The sequence below is a fragment of the Vidua macroura genome, chromosome 19 (assembly GCF_024509145.1).
Source record: "Vidua macroura isolate BioBank_ID:100142 chromosome 19, ASM2450914v1, whole genome shotgun sequence".
Taxonomy (NCBI): domain Eukaryota; kingdom Metazoa; phylum Chordata; class Aves; order Passeriformes; family Viduidae; genus Vidua; species Vidua macroura.
The window spans coordinates 3,991,738-4,007,304 of NC_071589.1; the positions used below are offsets into that span (position 1 = coordinate 3,991,738).

At 51.9% G+C, this 15,567-nt stretch overlaps 1 long non-coding RNA gene across 2 annotated transcripts; it reads left to right on the forward strand.

The window, feature by feature from the left end:
- Window positions 1–267: 267 nt before the first annotated feature.
- Window positions 268–5,052, forward strand: LOC128816736 (uncharacterized). Of its 2 annotated transcripts, none has more exons than XR_008439998.1 (2): window positions 268–4,220; window positions 4,542–5,052. It is a non-coding gene; the product is annotated as an uncharacterized LOC128816736 (long non-coding RNA). The 2 variants fall into 2 exon arrangements; XR_008439999.1 differs by having other exon boundaries at window positions 4,654–5,052.
- Window positions 5,053–15,567: the final 10,515 nt, after the last annotated feature.

Consider the following 15,567-nt stretch of genomic DNA (forward strand, 5'->3'; position numbering starts at 1 on the left):
CCCCAGCCCCACTGACTCGGAGCACATCAAGGCAGAGCTGCTGCTTCCTCTGGAGATGCAGCCCCAGCCTGCTGCCTGTGATCACGGCTGGATGCAGCGCTTGCCTCGACTCCCTTTCATCCCTTTCCTTTTCACTTCACCCTTAAAATTAGATTTTAAGTTTATTCCCCAATTAGACCAGGAAAGGATAAAGTGTTTGGTTTGGGGGATTTTTAGTTTTATTTTTTCCTTTAAAGGCTTGTTCTTGCTGTGAATTTATTGGGTATTGCTGACAGCAGAGGAAATCCTGTGGTTTTTGCTTTCCCTGCTTGTTGTTCAGATGTGAAGGTACAGAGGATGCCTCAACCCTTGAGTGAGCTCAGCTCTCACACGAGGCAGAGAGAGCACAAGCGATTGAGCAAAATCAGTCCCTGACTCCTGTTTCTGATCTCAGCCTCCCCTCTGCTTGGACTGGGAGCTGAAGCAGGAATGTGGTTTTGGCAAACAACCTTAAAAAGTAAATTACTTGCTCTGTGGACTGAAAATCACACTCTTTCTCCTCTAACCAGCTCCTCTCTGCAGGGAAACAAGCTGATAAATGAACAAGGAAAGAGACCTGGCCTCGAGAGCTTAGCAAAGCAAGGAGGTGGTGGGTCATGGAGGCTGTTCCTGCAGGTTGGTGAGGCTGCAGCTCCTGCCCTGCTCTCACCCCAGAACCAGCCTCTGTCTCTGGAGAGGAGAAGAGGGATTTACCACATAAAACACCATTAAGGACTTTGCTTTAGATACCAGCAGAGTGCACTTTGGTGGCCATAAGCCAAATGATGTGTATCTATTATGTGTGTACGTATGGAGCATAGATAAGCTTGTTGCAGGTTCTCTCAAGGCAGGCTCTGCCTCCTCCCAGCTGGAAGGGAGGGAACAAGCCCACAGCCTCTTGCTCTGTGCCTTGCCCAGAGCAGGCTCCCTGGGATGTTGCCTGTGCTGCTGCGGGTCTGGTGCTGCCAGCTCAGGAAGGTGATGCTGCCTGCTCCCATCCCAGAGCTGCTTTGGGTCCAGCCCATATCCCTTCCCAAAATGATGGTCTGGCAATTCCAGCACCCTTGTGTGCCCTGGGCAGAACAAAGAGGGCTCTGGCTCCAGGGCAGAGGTGCCAGAGGGGTTGCAGGTCTCCCAGTGATGCCCTGCATGTATTTAAACCCCTCCAGTCAGCAGGCAGCAGAAATATCCTTTCCTTCCAAAGCTCCAAGTGACTCCTCCGTTCTCTGCCTGTGACATTTCCAGGAGGGCCCTGGCTGCCACGCAGGTCTCTGGCCCTCAACTCTGCCAGAAAAAATGATGGTGTTTGGAGCTGGGGTTTTGGCTCAGACCCATCTTGAGCAATATTGTTCCTCTTGTTTTCGAAACCATAATGCACTGCACTTGGTGGTGATGTCAGGTACTTGTGGATTGTAATTACTGTGTAACCCAGCAGCCTGGAGAGGGATGTCTCAGGAGGGGCAGCCTGAGGGGAAGGAAACTTAGTCCTTTATGAAATGCAGATGTTTTTAAAGGGCTATAATTAACTGGATTGGATGCAGAGTATTGAAAATATAAAAGTTTAACAGGCTTTTGATTTTAAATATTTGCTGTGTACTTCCAGGGGTCACTCAGCTCTGTAGTGCACGATCTCAGTCCTGTCCGTGCTGCCCTCAGAGTCACCCTTGTGCTTCAGGTTCAGACCTTGCCCTGGTGCTTTTTCTTATCCACCCAAAAAACTGAGGAGCACCTAAACTCTCTGTGCAGGGCTGTGTCCTTCAGCTGTGTCCCTCAGCTCCTGGGCATGGCACAGGCTGGAAACTGGCTTCAGGACGATGTGGAGAATGAGGCAAGAGGGGCAGCATGGAAAAGAAAAACAAAACCCCCCAGCGCTCGTAGCTGAATAGGAGCGAGCTCTCCAACCCCAAGTTATGAATTTTGTCAATGAAATTAGCCAACAATGTTTGGGAAAGAATAAAAATAAAGCAGTGAGGGCTCAAAGAAAAACCAGCCGAGCTCTGGGAGTGAATGGGGGCTTTGTTCGGGCTCTGGTCCCTTCAATAGGCAGCCTGAAAGCCCGTGAGTCACGGCGCTGCTGCCCGGGTGCGGGGCCTCCCGGAACGGCCAGGGGGAAAATCCGCCCCGCTCCCATCCGACAGCTGACCAGCAACAGAATAAAGTTAATTTACTGCTAAAGTTAATTTGCTGGGTGAGAGAAAGGAAACGAGAAGCATGTTATAATAGACGCAGCAGCAGAGAGGCTGCGGGAAGTGTCGGAGCGAGGGCTCTCCCCCGTGCCGGGATAACGGGGCCCGTTGTGGCTTTGGGTCCCACGGTGCCTCAGGGTCTGAGAGATGCTACTCACTTCCAAAAATTTAGAAAGGTTTATTAAAAATACAACAGAACACTGAATAGAGAAAATATTACAGCACCGGGAGCAAAGGATTTTTCCCACCATGTGCTCACCCACACAATGGAGGTTTTGCCTTTTAACCCTTTGGCCCCTCCCAAAGTTCTGTGCATCGACTTTTTCTTTACTGCCCAGTGGTGGAGATCACTTCCTTACATCTTGATTGGAGGTCAGGTGCTGCCATAGTGACAAATCGACCCTCCCAAATGTCCCAAACCCAGGCTGTCCCTTGATAACAACACAAGGGGGTAAAACTATATAAAACTTCTCTTAACATACATCCATGATATTTGCCTGTTAATTGTGAGAGTCAACCATTGCATTACTCATGTATCACAAGGGCACAGCCCAGGGATCCCAGTAGCACTCTCTGCAGGGAGAAGCCACCTTCACACGGGAACGCCCTGGAGCAGCAGTGGTGTGATGCCAGCGAAGGGATGCCCTGCCTGGGGACAGCCCTGAGCCTGGCACTGGGGACAGCCCTGAGCCTGGCACCCGAGCCCCAGATCCGTGTCAGTCCCTGCTGGCTGTGAGCCCGGGATGTGTTTTGGGGGTGTGTTTTGGGGGCTGCAGCACAGGCAGGGGCAGGCAGCACCTTGGCCACAGCAGCTGTGGTTTGCCCACGGGGTGGGTGGGCTCTGTGGGGCTGCACAACGGGGCGCATTCCCAGGCTGTGATTTCATCCCCATCCCTGGCCATACACTCCAGCCTCTGGAGAGCCAGGATATGCTCCCTGCACAGACCTGTGAAGGTGAGGATAGCACGGGGCGGGGGGAACAGGGACCATTTTGTGCCAAACCACTCCTGTATGTAACATGGGGCTCTGCAGCACAGGGCCCTGTGCCTGGTTTGGTGGGAGTAGCTGCTCTTTCCAAACAAAGGGCTCCTTTCTTCCCAGCAAGCAGAGGTAGCTGGTGTGAGCTGAATACAACCTGCCTCCAGCCTTTGTTCCGTGCTACCTCGCCCATCCCAGCACTTGGTGCTCGGCATTGGACAAATATACAGCAGGAAAGAGATGGTCCAGCCTCCACAGGGCTTGGAGGGGCTGCCTGGCTTTGTCCCACCACTTCATCCATGGCCTTTCCTAGAGCCAGGGATGTCCCAGCTGAGGGTGGTGGCTGTGCAGGGTGAAGGACTCCCCTCCTGGCACTGGCTTGGTGTGCCAGCAGCCGTGCAAGCACCTGCCCCCAGGCTCCTGCTCCTGCCCTGTCCTGGCCCTGGGCACATCACCACGCTGCCGTGCTTGCAGACAGGCACAGCTTCTCTTGGGAGGAGGCTGCTGAGCAGGGGAATTAGGGCACTGCTGGGGCTGTCAGGCTGGGGACTGGGGCTGCAGCAGGGGGAGCACAGCAATGGCACTGCTCAGCCTTTGAAGGTGGAAAGCTGGTGCCAAGAGTCATGGACTGGTGTGGATGTCCAGGCTGTGACCCTGTGCCATGGGCTGGTGTGGATGTCCAGGCTGTGACCTTGTGCCATGGACTGGTGTGGATGTCCAGGCTGTGACCCTGTGCCATGGAATGGTGTGGATGTCCAGGCTGTGACCTTGTGCCATGGACTGGTGTGGATGTCCAGGCTGTGACACGGTGCCGTGGAATGGTGTGGATGTCCAGGCTGTGACCTTGTGCCATGCATGTCCAGGCTGTGACATGGGGCCACAACGCAGTGCAGACATCCAGCTTTGACAGGGCTCTCCTGTGGTCCGAAGTGCAGATGTCCATATCAGCTCCCTCACCATGCCAGCCGGTATCTAATGAAGCAGAGAGGCACCAAGATCATTTCTGGCTGACACATCACTTGGGAGGCAATTTTAATGGTATGTTACAGTGTTTTAAAATCTGGGTTAAGCCCAGAAATGGCACAGCAGAGGTAAATGTCAAACAGCAACAAAACGGTGCCATCTCCCCTTCCCAGCTGCACAAACCATGTCGTGACCAAAGCAATCCTCCTTTCTGCTCACATCACCTTTCTGGATTTATCATTTTAATGTTCTCTGGGCCACCAAGCCCCACAGCTGTAAATTAATTTTTAAAGTAATACAGGTTTTAAAACTTCCATCTGCTTTAATGAGCTTGGGGGAATCCTGTTGTATTAAAAAACATGCATGCAATTATTTTTCCATCTTGGGTTTCACCAGTTCCCAGCACCACTCGGTGATGACATCTTCTTCCCCTCTCCAAAGTGTTTTCTTGTGATAATGTGGCATTGTATCCTGATGGTGTGTGTGTGTTTTGCTGCACGTGGGCAAGGCTAGAGAGGACTTCTCTAAGGACGCAGCAGTATCATTAGCAGGTCCCTGGGTGGCTTCCCAGTCACCTTTCCATTAATCCAGTTCTGCATCACAGAATTACGAAGCGGCTAATGAACAGCTCCAGCGCCGGGAGCCTGGAGGTACCGCATTAACCGGACGTCTCTTTGAACTGTCTGATTTCTGGTGGGAAAACTTCATGGAAAAACGAGATTGTGTTTGTTTTCACAGCCTTCTGCATCTGTTTTTAAATATTTGCTCACAGTAGTTCTGGGCTTTTTTTTTTGCTCTTTTTTTTTTTTATTAGCAATTAGCCTAATAAGGCACCTTTTCATTGCTTTGCATGTAGATTAACCACTTCAGAGAGTACAAAATAAACATTTTGCAATGCATGCTTGTATCTTCTGGAAAAGATGAGTAACTTGCTTCCACTGAGACAAAGTCCTCTTAACATCAGGGTTTTGCTCTAATCATTACTGCCCAAGAAGATTTTTTTTTTTTGCTCGTTCCCCTTTATTTCCCCTAAGACAACTCCTTACAGCATTTGCTAACCTGAATTTTAAACACAATTAATTCTTATTTAGCCAGTGCATTTACAATTATGTTCTCTATAAGTAACAAATAAATCGCCTGAGATTGTGCAATTTCCTTCTGGTATCTGGGCATTTAGAAGATGCATCTCGATCAGCCTGCCTGGCTCTCAGTCGAACAGGAGCACAGCCAGCGAGTTGTTGTGCACTTCGTGGAGAACCTCCTCTAGTTCTTCTCCCCCATATTTGCAGGATCTAAACCTTTTCCTGGCTTCTCTGTAGATGTGCCCGCAAGGATGTGTCCCCAAGAATGCCCCGCCAAAGATGTCCATGCAAGGATGTGTCCCCAGGATATGCCCCCGAGGATGTACCCCCGGGACCTACTCCTAGAATGTCCTCCCAAGGATGTCCCCCAGGATATCCCCCAGGATGTCCCCCATGGTGTCCCCCAGGATGTCCCCCCAGGATGTCCCCCATGAAATCCCCCAAGGATGTCCCCCAGGATGTTCCCCAGGATGTGCCCCATGATGTCACCCATGATGTCCCCCATGATGTCCCCCAGGATATCCCCCAGGATGTTTCCCATGATGTCACCCATGATGTCCCCCAGGACGTCCCCCATGAAATCCCCCCAGGATGTCCCCCAGGACGTCCCCCAGATGTCCCCCGGGAGGTGCTGGCGGCCGCTGGCCCCTCCCTGGCTGGCCCCAGCTCTAATGAGATCAGCGCTGCGGCGCGTTCCCCGAGCAGCGCGAACAATGAGCCTCTGTCCCACACGCCGCCTCAGTGAGAACAAGAACCAGGCCGAAAAACAGAGAGCAAAAACAGGAGGAGGGGAGGAGAAAGATCTTCATTTCTGAGCTAAGCTGTGCCCGTGTTCACCTCCTGCCTGGGCGAAGTGAGCTGCAGCCACAGCATCGCTTACCAGCGCTGCTCAGGGACAGTGTGGGGTTTTCCATTAGCCACCCCCTCCAGGGACCCTTTGCTCCTCTGTGCCCACACAGCCCCTTTCCAGAACGGGTGACAAATTCCACATCATTGCAAAGGAATTTCCTTTCACTTCCCGAGGTACTGGACCAGGCTGGGTGCAGCAGGGTGTCCCTCCCCAAACCCCATGGGGGGTTTGCTGTGCTGCCCAGGGGGCAGGGAATGCCTCCTCCTCCTCCTCCTCCTCCTCCTCCTCCTCCTCCTCCTCCTGCCATGAGGAAATGGGGTCAGTGGTCCAAACATGGGGGATAACCAAGCAGTGAAATGGAGATGGATGCATGGACACCACACTGTCCTAAATCATGGAGTCACAGAAAGCTTTGGGTTGGAAGGGACTTTAAAGGTCATCTGGTTCAACCCTCCACCACGGGGGGTGTTGGAACTGCTGTCACTGTTGTTCCAGGCTTTTGCCTAAATGACAGCTGCAGGGTCTTGGGGAATTTGATCTTCCTCCCACTCTCAGGGCCAGGACAAGCCCAAGGTTTCCCACTGAGCTGCTGTCCCTGCTCCAGGCTGGCACCCCTAAACACTCCTCACCCGCCAGGAGTGTGGCCACAGCAGAGCCCAGGGCTGTCAGTGGGACAGCGATGACCTTGGACCAGCCAGGCTGTGCCGGCCCCACAGGATTAACAGAAAACCCACTGTGGGTTTTCTTTGGAAAGGTTTTTCGGAGAGAAGCTCTCAGGAGAAGGTCCTTCCAACGAGGCAGAAATCGTGCTCTTCCCTGCTGCTTTTTTGCCTAAATCTTTCCCATGGGCCAAGCAATTAGTTGGTGTGACTCAGTGGCTTTGATGGAGCACTGCTGATTTACACCAGTTGATGAGCTGCTCTGATTTTCTTATAGAAAATCACAGTTAGGCTGTTACACTTAACCTGTACTAAACTGTGCATGAATGATTTATTGTGAACTTCTCATGCAAATGACATTAATAGACTCTGTCATACACAGGAGAAGATGCTAGAAGATTACTAAAAGCTGCTGCACTTAAAAATGTTTCAGAGGAAAATAATGTCTTATATTGTACTACCTGAGAAATCCATCTGATCTCCCCTTGAAACATGAACATGAGAGAACAGTGAAGGTTGTGCTGCATTGTGTGTAGTACCTTGAGGCTGTAACAGAAAAGCTACAAGAAGTATTTTAAAGGAATATATATCGATACCCAGAGCTGCATTACAAGCAGGGAGAGAGCTGTTTTCCTCACGCACATCCTTCAACCCGCCTCGTGATCCAGGAGTGTTTGATGACTTCAGGATCAGACTGCAGAGAAGAAACAAACCAAAAGCAGTCCTGTCTAATTAACTGAACATATTTACATGTGTAAAACTCTCCTGTAGTCCTCGTAATGACTAATGCATAATTATGCACAGACAAATCCCCACAGTAAACACAAATATTTTTGTTTGTGATTATTTATCTCAGGAGAGCTTGGCAATTTGTGAGGGCTTTGCTGAGCTTCTCAGCTGAGCTGAGTGAGGTGTGGGCTGCGGGTGGCTGCTGTGGTCACCCCAGGAGCCCTTTCAGCCATGCAGCAATAGAGGAGGGCAGCTTTGGGCTCCCAAAATGCCTTTGCATTGAGAAATGTAGATTTGTGGAATCACAGGATTGTTTAGGTTGGAAAGAACCTTCAAGATCAAGTCCAAGCACTAACCCAGCATTGCCAAAAGCACCACTAGACCATGTCCCTCGGCACCACAGCTACATGTCTTTTAAATACTTCCAGGGATGGTTTGGATCAAAACAAAGTATTTTGCAAGTTTATTCCAATTCCATGGAAATCCTATGATTTCTCCCAGTTTTAGGCAACATTCACCACCTTTTCATTTGACAACCCTCTTTCTTTTGCTCTGTCTCCCTCAGACTGCTGGGATGGAACAGGCTCATGTGTGCTCATCTTGTCTAGATGTTACCAGGTGATGTTTACCCAGAAAAAAGCCATGTCCCTGTGGCTCCTTCCTCTGTCCATGTTCAGTTATCTGAGCTGCAGGAGCCCAGTAGGTTTTGTACTTTGACTTCAGCTTTTGCTGTCGTGGCTCATGCCAGGGCCTTTCACAGCTCAGCTGCAGGGACAGAAAAATCTCCCCTATGCAGCCCCTGACCAGGGCCAGTTTGACATCAGCCCTGATCCTCCTGGTTTCAGTGGGGCATCTGTACCAGAAAATCCATCATGTTTTGACCCTACACAGCACACTGTGGTGCTCTGTGGAGAAGGAGAGCATGGGGCAGCACTGCAGCAGGGACAGGCAGCTGTGGGAGCACCTGCCCAGTGCCCTGAGCATGTGTGGGAGCTGTGACCCACCCCACTGGTGTCACGTCTCCTCCCTGACCTGCCATCACCCTGCCTGGGAGCCGTGTCACATCTCACCCCATACTGCTCCTGCCTGAACCCCCCCTGGGCCACCAGGAGCTCGGTCTGCTCTCCGAGCCCTCTGTGCCATGTCATCTTAATCCATGGAGCCAGGCAAGCCCCAGTGATAAATTCATCACTTAGTCACTGGCTTTCCTCCTAAAATCCTCTTCAGGGAACAATTCTCCCATGTCTGATGCAGTGACTAATTGATAACTTTCTTTAAGGGGACTGCACGATAACTTTCTTTAAAGCAGTATATTATGATCAGTGGGTTTTCCAAGGAGTGTGCTGATCTCTTAATTCTCACCTTCATTATTTTAATACCTCTGTAAAATAGATTTCTAATGGATCTATATTGCCATAAAACTTTAGGGATGGTGGGTGGGTGTCAATAAATCCTTTGCAATCAGAGCAGCTCCGCCAGCCGGGTAGGGAGCAGAGTGACAGGCTCTGGGGACAAGCCAGGTCTTGACTCAGGATTGCAGCTTCCAGCAGCATGACCTTCCCTGATTTGACCCCATCCTGCTGTTTCTGAACACCTTGCAAAACTTCATTAAGCAACATGACTAGTATCTGTCACAAGCAATTCTTTCTCTCCCACCTCCTCACCCCAGGGATAAGTCATATCAGCTCTGTCAGGAATACAGAAGCTGCCCTAGGTACAATCCAGCCTGAAGTGTTGATCCCTGGTGAGTCTGTACAGCAACAGTCATCACATCACAGCGTTTCCACCCAAAGTTCCCAAGGCAGGCAATAAATGTACATTACACTGGCATCAATCCCCTTCAAAATGTCCTCTGCCACTGACAGAGAAGGAAGGCAGCAGCCAGGATGCCCAGCTTAATCAAAGAAAGAAAGAAGTGGATGTTATGGCCCTCTGAAGGTTTTACAGAGGTCAAATTATTCCCATGTGTATTAGCCAGCACATTGGGAAAAACTCTTTCACAACTGGGTCCCTCACATGGTCCCATAAAACTGCCCAAGAATCTCATTTTTGTCTCATCCATGTGGGCTATCATAACTCATTTTTACCTCGAACACTGAAGTTGCTGGCCCAGCAGTGCTCAGAAAGGAGCTGCAGCTGTAAGCATTTGCCATTCTGCCATGCTTTACCCTGAAGAGTTCCCAGGCCTAGGAGGTGATGGAGGGAGGGTGATGTCCACACTCAGCACATGTGATATAAAGAAATCCTCTGACAGAAATGTTGGAGGCTGAAATCTGTTCTGTTGTTCCACTGCCAGCACTGGATGACTGACATATATTATAAAGTCCTGCTGCAAAACCCCACCAAAGGCTGGTTTGTCCTAAGGAAATGCTGTTGGGCTGCCACAGGCACTGCACAAACCAGAGTGGGAGCAGTGCCTGGCCCAAGGACTGGGGTTTATTTTTTAACTCAAGTATTTGCGAGTTCTTTCACCACTGCTTTAATGGCTGGTGGGGTGCTAGAATGAAATTCTCCCTTGCCCTGGTTTCTGAGAATTTTCATCCCTTAGTTGTTGCTTGGGTGCAGCTGTTTGAGCTGCCAAAAAAGGTCAGGCTGGTATATACAGCAAATTAACCTTTTTTGTGGCCCCAAATCTGCTTTTTTTTTTTTTTTTCCACTGGGGTGAGAGACTTGCAAACAGGTAGGAAAACCAAAAGCACCCTGACTTTTGAGCACATCATGAAAACAGCTCCAGTGCTTGCCATATGTGCAGGAGGCTCTGTGTGGGGTGAAGATAAAAATCTACAAGCTGAAGGAGACTTGGAAAAAACTTTTTGGAAAGGCTTTTTTTCAGCAAAGAAGCACTGGCAGCTTCCTCCCAGTTCATTGAAATGTTGGGTAATCAGGGTTTTTTCCCTTTCTGCTGCAGGATTTTTATTACAAACACTTGGCTTGGTGCTCCTGTCAGTGCCAGAGGTGAAAACTCCAGTATTTCACTGGGGGTTCACATGCTCAGCAAGGGTTTTCTGTGCAAAACCAGGGTTTTCTGTAACATTTGCAGCCATGCCTGGATGATCAGCACTGTCTGTGCCACTGGAACACTCTGTGTCTTCCCTCTGCTTGTTCCAGCCCCCTTGTACCAATAAGTGATGACCTAAAAAACTGAGGAGGAGAGGCTGATTAATGGCAATAATTTTGCTCTCAGAAGTACAACGGGAAATTTGCATCTTTGCACATTCCTCCAGCCTATAGACTTAACTCAAGGTGCCATATACACTGGTTCCAACCTCTAAACCATTGCTTCCTCTCCCCCAAAATAAGCTATGGGGTGAGCTATGGGGCAAGCAAATCCTGGGCTCTGAGCCCTCTGTTCAGGGCAGATTATGTATTTATTGTAAAACAGCTATTGATAATAAGCAGAACGTGTTATCACTGCTGCTGTGGCAGGCAGGGTAGGGAGTCATGTGCTTCTTGCTCGCTTTTTGGCCTCAGGACACTTGTGTTCCTGTTTGTACAATAGCTCTGCTTGGAGAGCAAGAATAAAAAATACCATGTTTTCCCCCCTGCCAGATTGCTGTTTAGCATCGTGCTACATCTGTCTCGTGGGAAATACAGGTTGGAGACTCTCGGGTTGGGGAGGGAATTGAATCCAGATGTTGTGTTTTCTGGTCAAATGTTTCAAGTATTTGGTTGATACAAAAAAAAAAAAGGGGAACCAGCTCATCCAGTGCAGGGTAAAAGGTGAACTGTCAGACTCCTGTGATGACGCTCGCCACAGCGGGTTTGCTGATATGAAATGTTTGTGCCAGACATCAGGGGGACATGGGGTACCAGGTTTTCAGGAGCCCTTTCTGCTTTGGGCCAGTGCCATGGAGAGGACATTTCATAGCTGGGTACAGCCACAGCAGGGCATGGTCCCAGCAAGTGGGAGGAAAATGTGGGGAGAGACATGAGTTATGAAAGTGAGTTTTTCCGATAAAAAATTATGTATAAGTTCAGTACAGCTCATGAATGGTTGAATCAAAGACCTTTGAAGTCTTTTCCAATTTAACAATTCTATGATTCTATTTTAGACACCATTTGTGGTTGGGTGGCCAGGAGGGATGTGCATGCATCTTCAGAGGGACTTTGTACAAATGGCTTGTACGTTCATATTTTCCTTGGAAAACTTGAGAAGAGCCTGTGGTGTCCTGGATCCTGGCTTCCCTGAGTGATCCTGCCCATCCAACCTCTGAGCATCACCTCAGGAAAGGGAGAGCCTTGGAGCTGTAGCTTCACTTTGTGTGGGCTCTGGGAAATCCTGTTCAGCATCAGAGAGTGGATTCTCCTTAAGGAATGGGGTTGTTTGTGTCACTGGAGCATGGCCAGTGCTCGGGCTGGGCTTTGACTTTAATTTTGTGTGTGCTCGTTATTGCTGGGCAAGAAGTGCAAGGAGTGCTTGGTGACAATTTTGTGCTTGGTTGGATGATACAAAACCAACCAAGAGACATCTCTAAAGTCTACAGGTGGAGGAATATTTTGCCTGGGTGTGGTTGAGCCACCCCAACACAGCCCTGAAGGTGTGAAGAGCTTAGCTGGGCTTTGTCACTCTCAGCAGAGAAAACGCAGTATCTGTGTGAGTGCCTGGCTCTTTGTGCTCAAAGCCACCTACTCAACACACCCCGGGGACACTTTGGTCACAGCCCTTTCCCTGACACGCAGGCAGGCTGGGCAAGTGGAAGTTTACAAGGCAGCAGTGGAATTCCTCCTGCTCTGCGAGCACTCAAGCGCTGGCATCATCTGTCCCTTTGCCTCCCCTTCACACCAGCTCACATCTGTTCTTACTCACGTGTGACAACAGCCACTACCTGAGCACTGGGGGGAAGGAGAGCCTGCAAAGGCAGCAGCAGCTGCCTGGAGCGATGGCTCCTGTGCTGGAGCAGCTCTGGGAAAACACAGCTCAGGGAGAAGCCTGTGCCCTGCCAGGGTTCTGTCAGCTCAGGGCAATGCGGGGACAGATGTACCATGCGTGGTGACAGCAGCCACCAGCTGCTGCAGAGCCTCAGCTGATGGTGCTGGGGGGCCAAACCCACCCGGATCTGTGCGAGCCCCCAGGGAGAACAACCAGGGGAGTGGGAGGGCAAAACCCCAGTGGGAGACCAAAGTAGGGGGAAAAAAAAAATCAAAATTACGTTGGATAAAGCCCTGTATTCAATGGTAAAAGAGCTCAGGTAAGACAGGAGAAGTTTACTAGAATGTGTTTTTATCTGTTAAGGACAGTGTTTTAGAACAGGGGTGTCACACACAACCGGCTCTCTGTGTCTGTGGGGCTGTGGTTATATCATACTTTTGATAGCAATTTCTCCAGGGCCAAGAAAAGAGATTAGTACAGAAATCACTTTCAGTTTTATTCCATTTTGACATTTCAGGGTCTCCAGCAACTTGGCATCACTCTGCGAAGCCAGAAATATTTGTGTGTTAAAAGTATGTTTTGAATTACAAATATTTCAACGTTCACAACACGTAATGTAGGGGACCAGGAACATTCCTCGGCACAATTGCCAAGCAGAGATTTTGGTGCAGGGCAGCCTCCTGTAGGTGCATGTTGTGCCATACGCATGGCGTGTGGCTTCTTCTGTTCTGCCTCTCTGGAGTGGCTGGCTTATCAGGAGAGCAAAAAATCTCCTTGGAAAGCAGCAGTGGCGAGCTGCTGCAGCTCCGGGGTGGGTTGGGAAGGAGTCTATAGGTGCTGACCTACAGTTAAGTAAGGAGAGTGAGGGGAAGCTCAGCTGGCCCTTGGGATGACACAAGGGCATTTTCCCTGCAAGCCAGGTCTGTCACCATCCTGGCGTATGAATTCACTCCCGGTGAAAGGTGCCAGACTGACATTCAAAATATGGGGGGGAGGAAAAAAGAGGCTTGTTCTTAATAATTCTTTCTATTCTTTGTGCTGATGAAATACAATGGGACATTTAAATCTGATTTTTATAACATTTTGCATTGCTATAGATCACGGTCTGACCTGGAGAAGACACTTTGTTCTGACTACAATGATCTGATATTTCATATTTCAGTCTTTTTTTTTTTTTTTTTTTTTTTTTTTTTTTTTTTTTTTTTTTGTGTGTGTGTGTCTTCCCCGTAGTGTTTCTGTTGCATTCTGGCACAATATGGGCTCCCTCCAGTGGTCAAGGGGCTCCGGGCTCCTGGTGTCGCTTGCCCAGAGGCTGGCACAGGGTGGCTTCGGGGCTGGCATCACAAATGCCAGCGGGAATCACCCCGGGACTGTGCTTGTTTGCCCGCAAATCCCCGCTGCGGGTGCCGTCCCCCGGCAGCAGTGACAGCCCTGCTCTGTGAGCTCCACATAGATTTCAGAGGAACAGCCCGAGCAGATAAACATTCAGGCTCTGGATTTCCTTGCAGTTCCCAAAACGTTCGCTGCAGAAAGGGGAGAGGAAACAGGAGAGGAGAGAGAACCGGAGAAGATCTGCTCAAAGACCCAGACACAACAATTTTTAGCAAAAAAAAAAAAAAAGGACTCATTTTTTGCATTCCACTCTTCCCGCGGTATTTGGAGACCAGATCCTGACTTTCTCCTGACAGAAAGAGTTAATGTGGTTGTTGTGGGGGACAAGTCAGCCGCTGCCACTCTGAAATGTGACATTTCCATCTCCCTGCCTGACGTGCACAACTCCCCGGGCTTGCTCAGCCACGGGTGCATTTAAAATACCGGGATTATTTTTGGAGGTACCTGGGTAGGACGGGGATCCCCTCCAGTGATGGCCCAGAGCCCTCCATGGGTACCCCGGGAGTGTAAGCCAGGTGTGTCCCTGCAGGTGTGTGCTCACAGCTGGCAGAAAGACGGGGGGGCTCTCGGCAACTCGGGGTGCAGCAGGAATGTGTTTAACCCCTCTTTCCACTCCTGGACCAGCCCCCGCAGAGCCCCCACCCACGAGGGTGTGTGAGGGGGGCTGAGGCACCGACCCCCATTAGCCCGGGGTGGGGGGGAGCCCCCTGCACCCCTTTATACCCCTTTGGGGGGTACAGCCCTCCTCCCAGCGGTTGTGAGGAGGGGGTGGGCGCACCTAGCGCCGTTTGCCGGTGTGCGGGGGTGTGTGTGAGTGCACCGACACCCATTTGCACGGGGGTGGGGGTGAAGCCCCTCTGTACCTCCTGGGGGTGGGGGGCACAGCTCTCGCGTCCCCCCCACTCCTCCGCGGGGGTGTGCGACGGAGGGGTGAATGCTGCGACGCCCATACGCACGGGAGCGTGTGTGCGTGCATGTGGAGCCCTTGTGCACCCCTTCCGGGGGGACACAGCCCCTCTACAGCCCTTTGGGGGGGACACATCTCTCCCGTCCTCTCTCCCCCCACCCACGGGGGGGGGTGTGCGAGGGAGGGGTGCGTTGCCGTTCGCCGCCGTTGGCACAGGGGGGTTGTTGTGTGTGTGTGTGTGTGTGTGTGTGTGTGTGTGAAAGCACTGACACTCATTTTTCGGGTGGGGGTGACCCCCCTGTACCCCTTCGATTTGGGGGGGGGGGGGTGCACAGCGCTCTGCCCCCTCCCCCCGCGGGGCGCGGGCTCGGCGCGCGGCGCTGGCGGGAGGGCGCGCGCGCGCCTCGGCGGGGGAGGGGGCGTGGCCCGCGGGGCGCGCGCGCGCGCGCGGCCTCGCCGCCGTTCGGCCGCGGCCTCGCCGCGCTCATTTGCATATCGGCGGGGGCTCCCCCCTCTCCCGCCTCCCCGCCCGCGTCACGTGGCCGGAGGGCCGGGGTTGGGTGGGGGGGGGAGGGGGCAGCGCGGCACTTCCTGTTGGCGGCGGGCGCGGGAGGGGGCGCGCGCGCGGAGCCGCCCCGCGGTCTCGCGCTGCCTGGCGGGGCTCTGTCAGTCAGCGACAAAATGGCCGCGGCGGCGGCAGCGGCGGCAGCGGCTCCTCGGCTCCCCAGGGCGGCACCGGCGGCAGCGGCGGCGGCGGCGCGGAGGAGCGGGGGACCGGCCCGGCAGCACTGAGCCCGGCACCGCCTGCCCTGCGAGCGGACGAGGCGAGAGCGAGCGGGAGAGACGGCGAGCGGCGCTGCGTTCTTCCCCCCCCCCCCCTCCCCCTCTGCACCCCGGCGGACCGACCGACCCTGCCCGAGGCGCTGCTGCGGC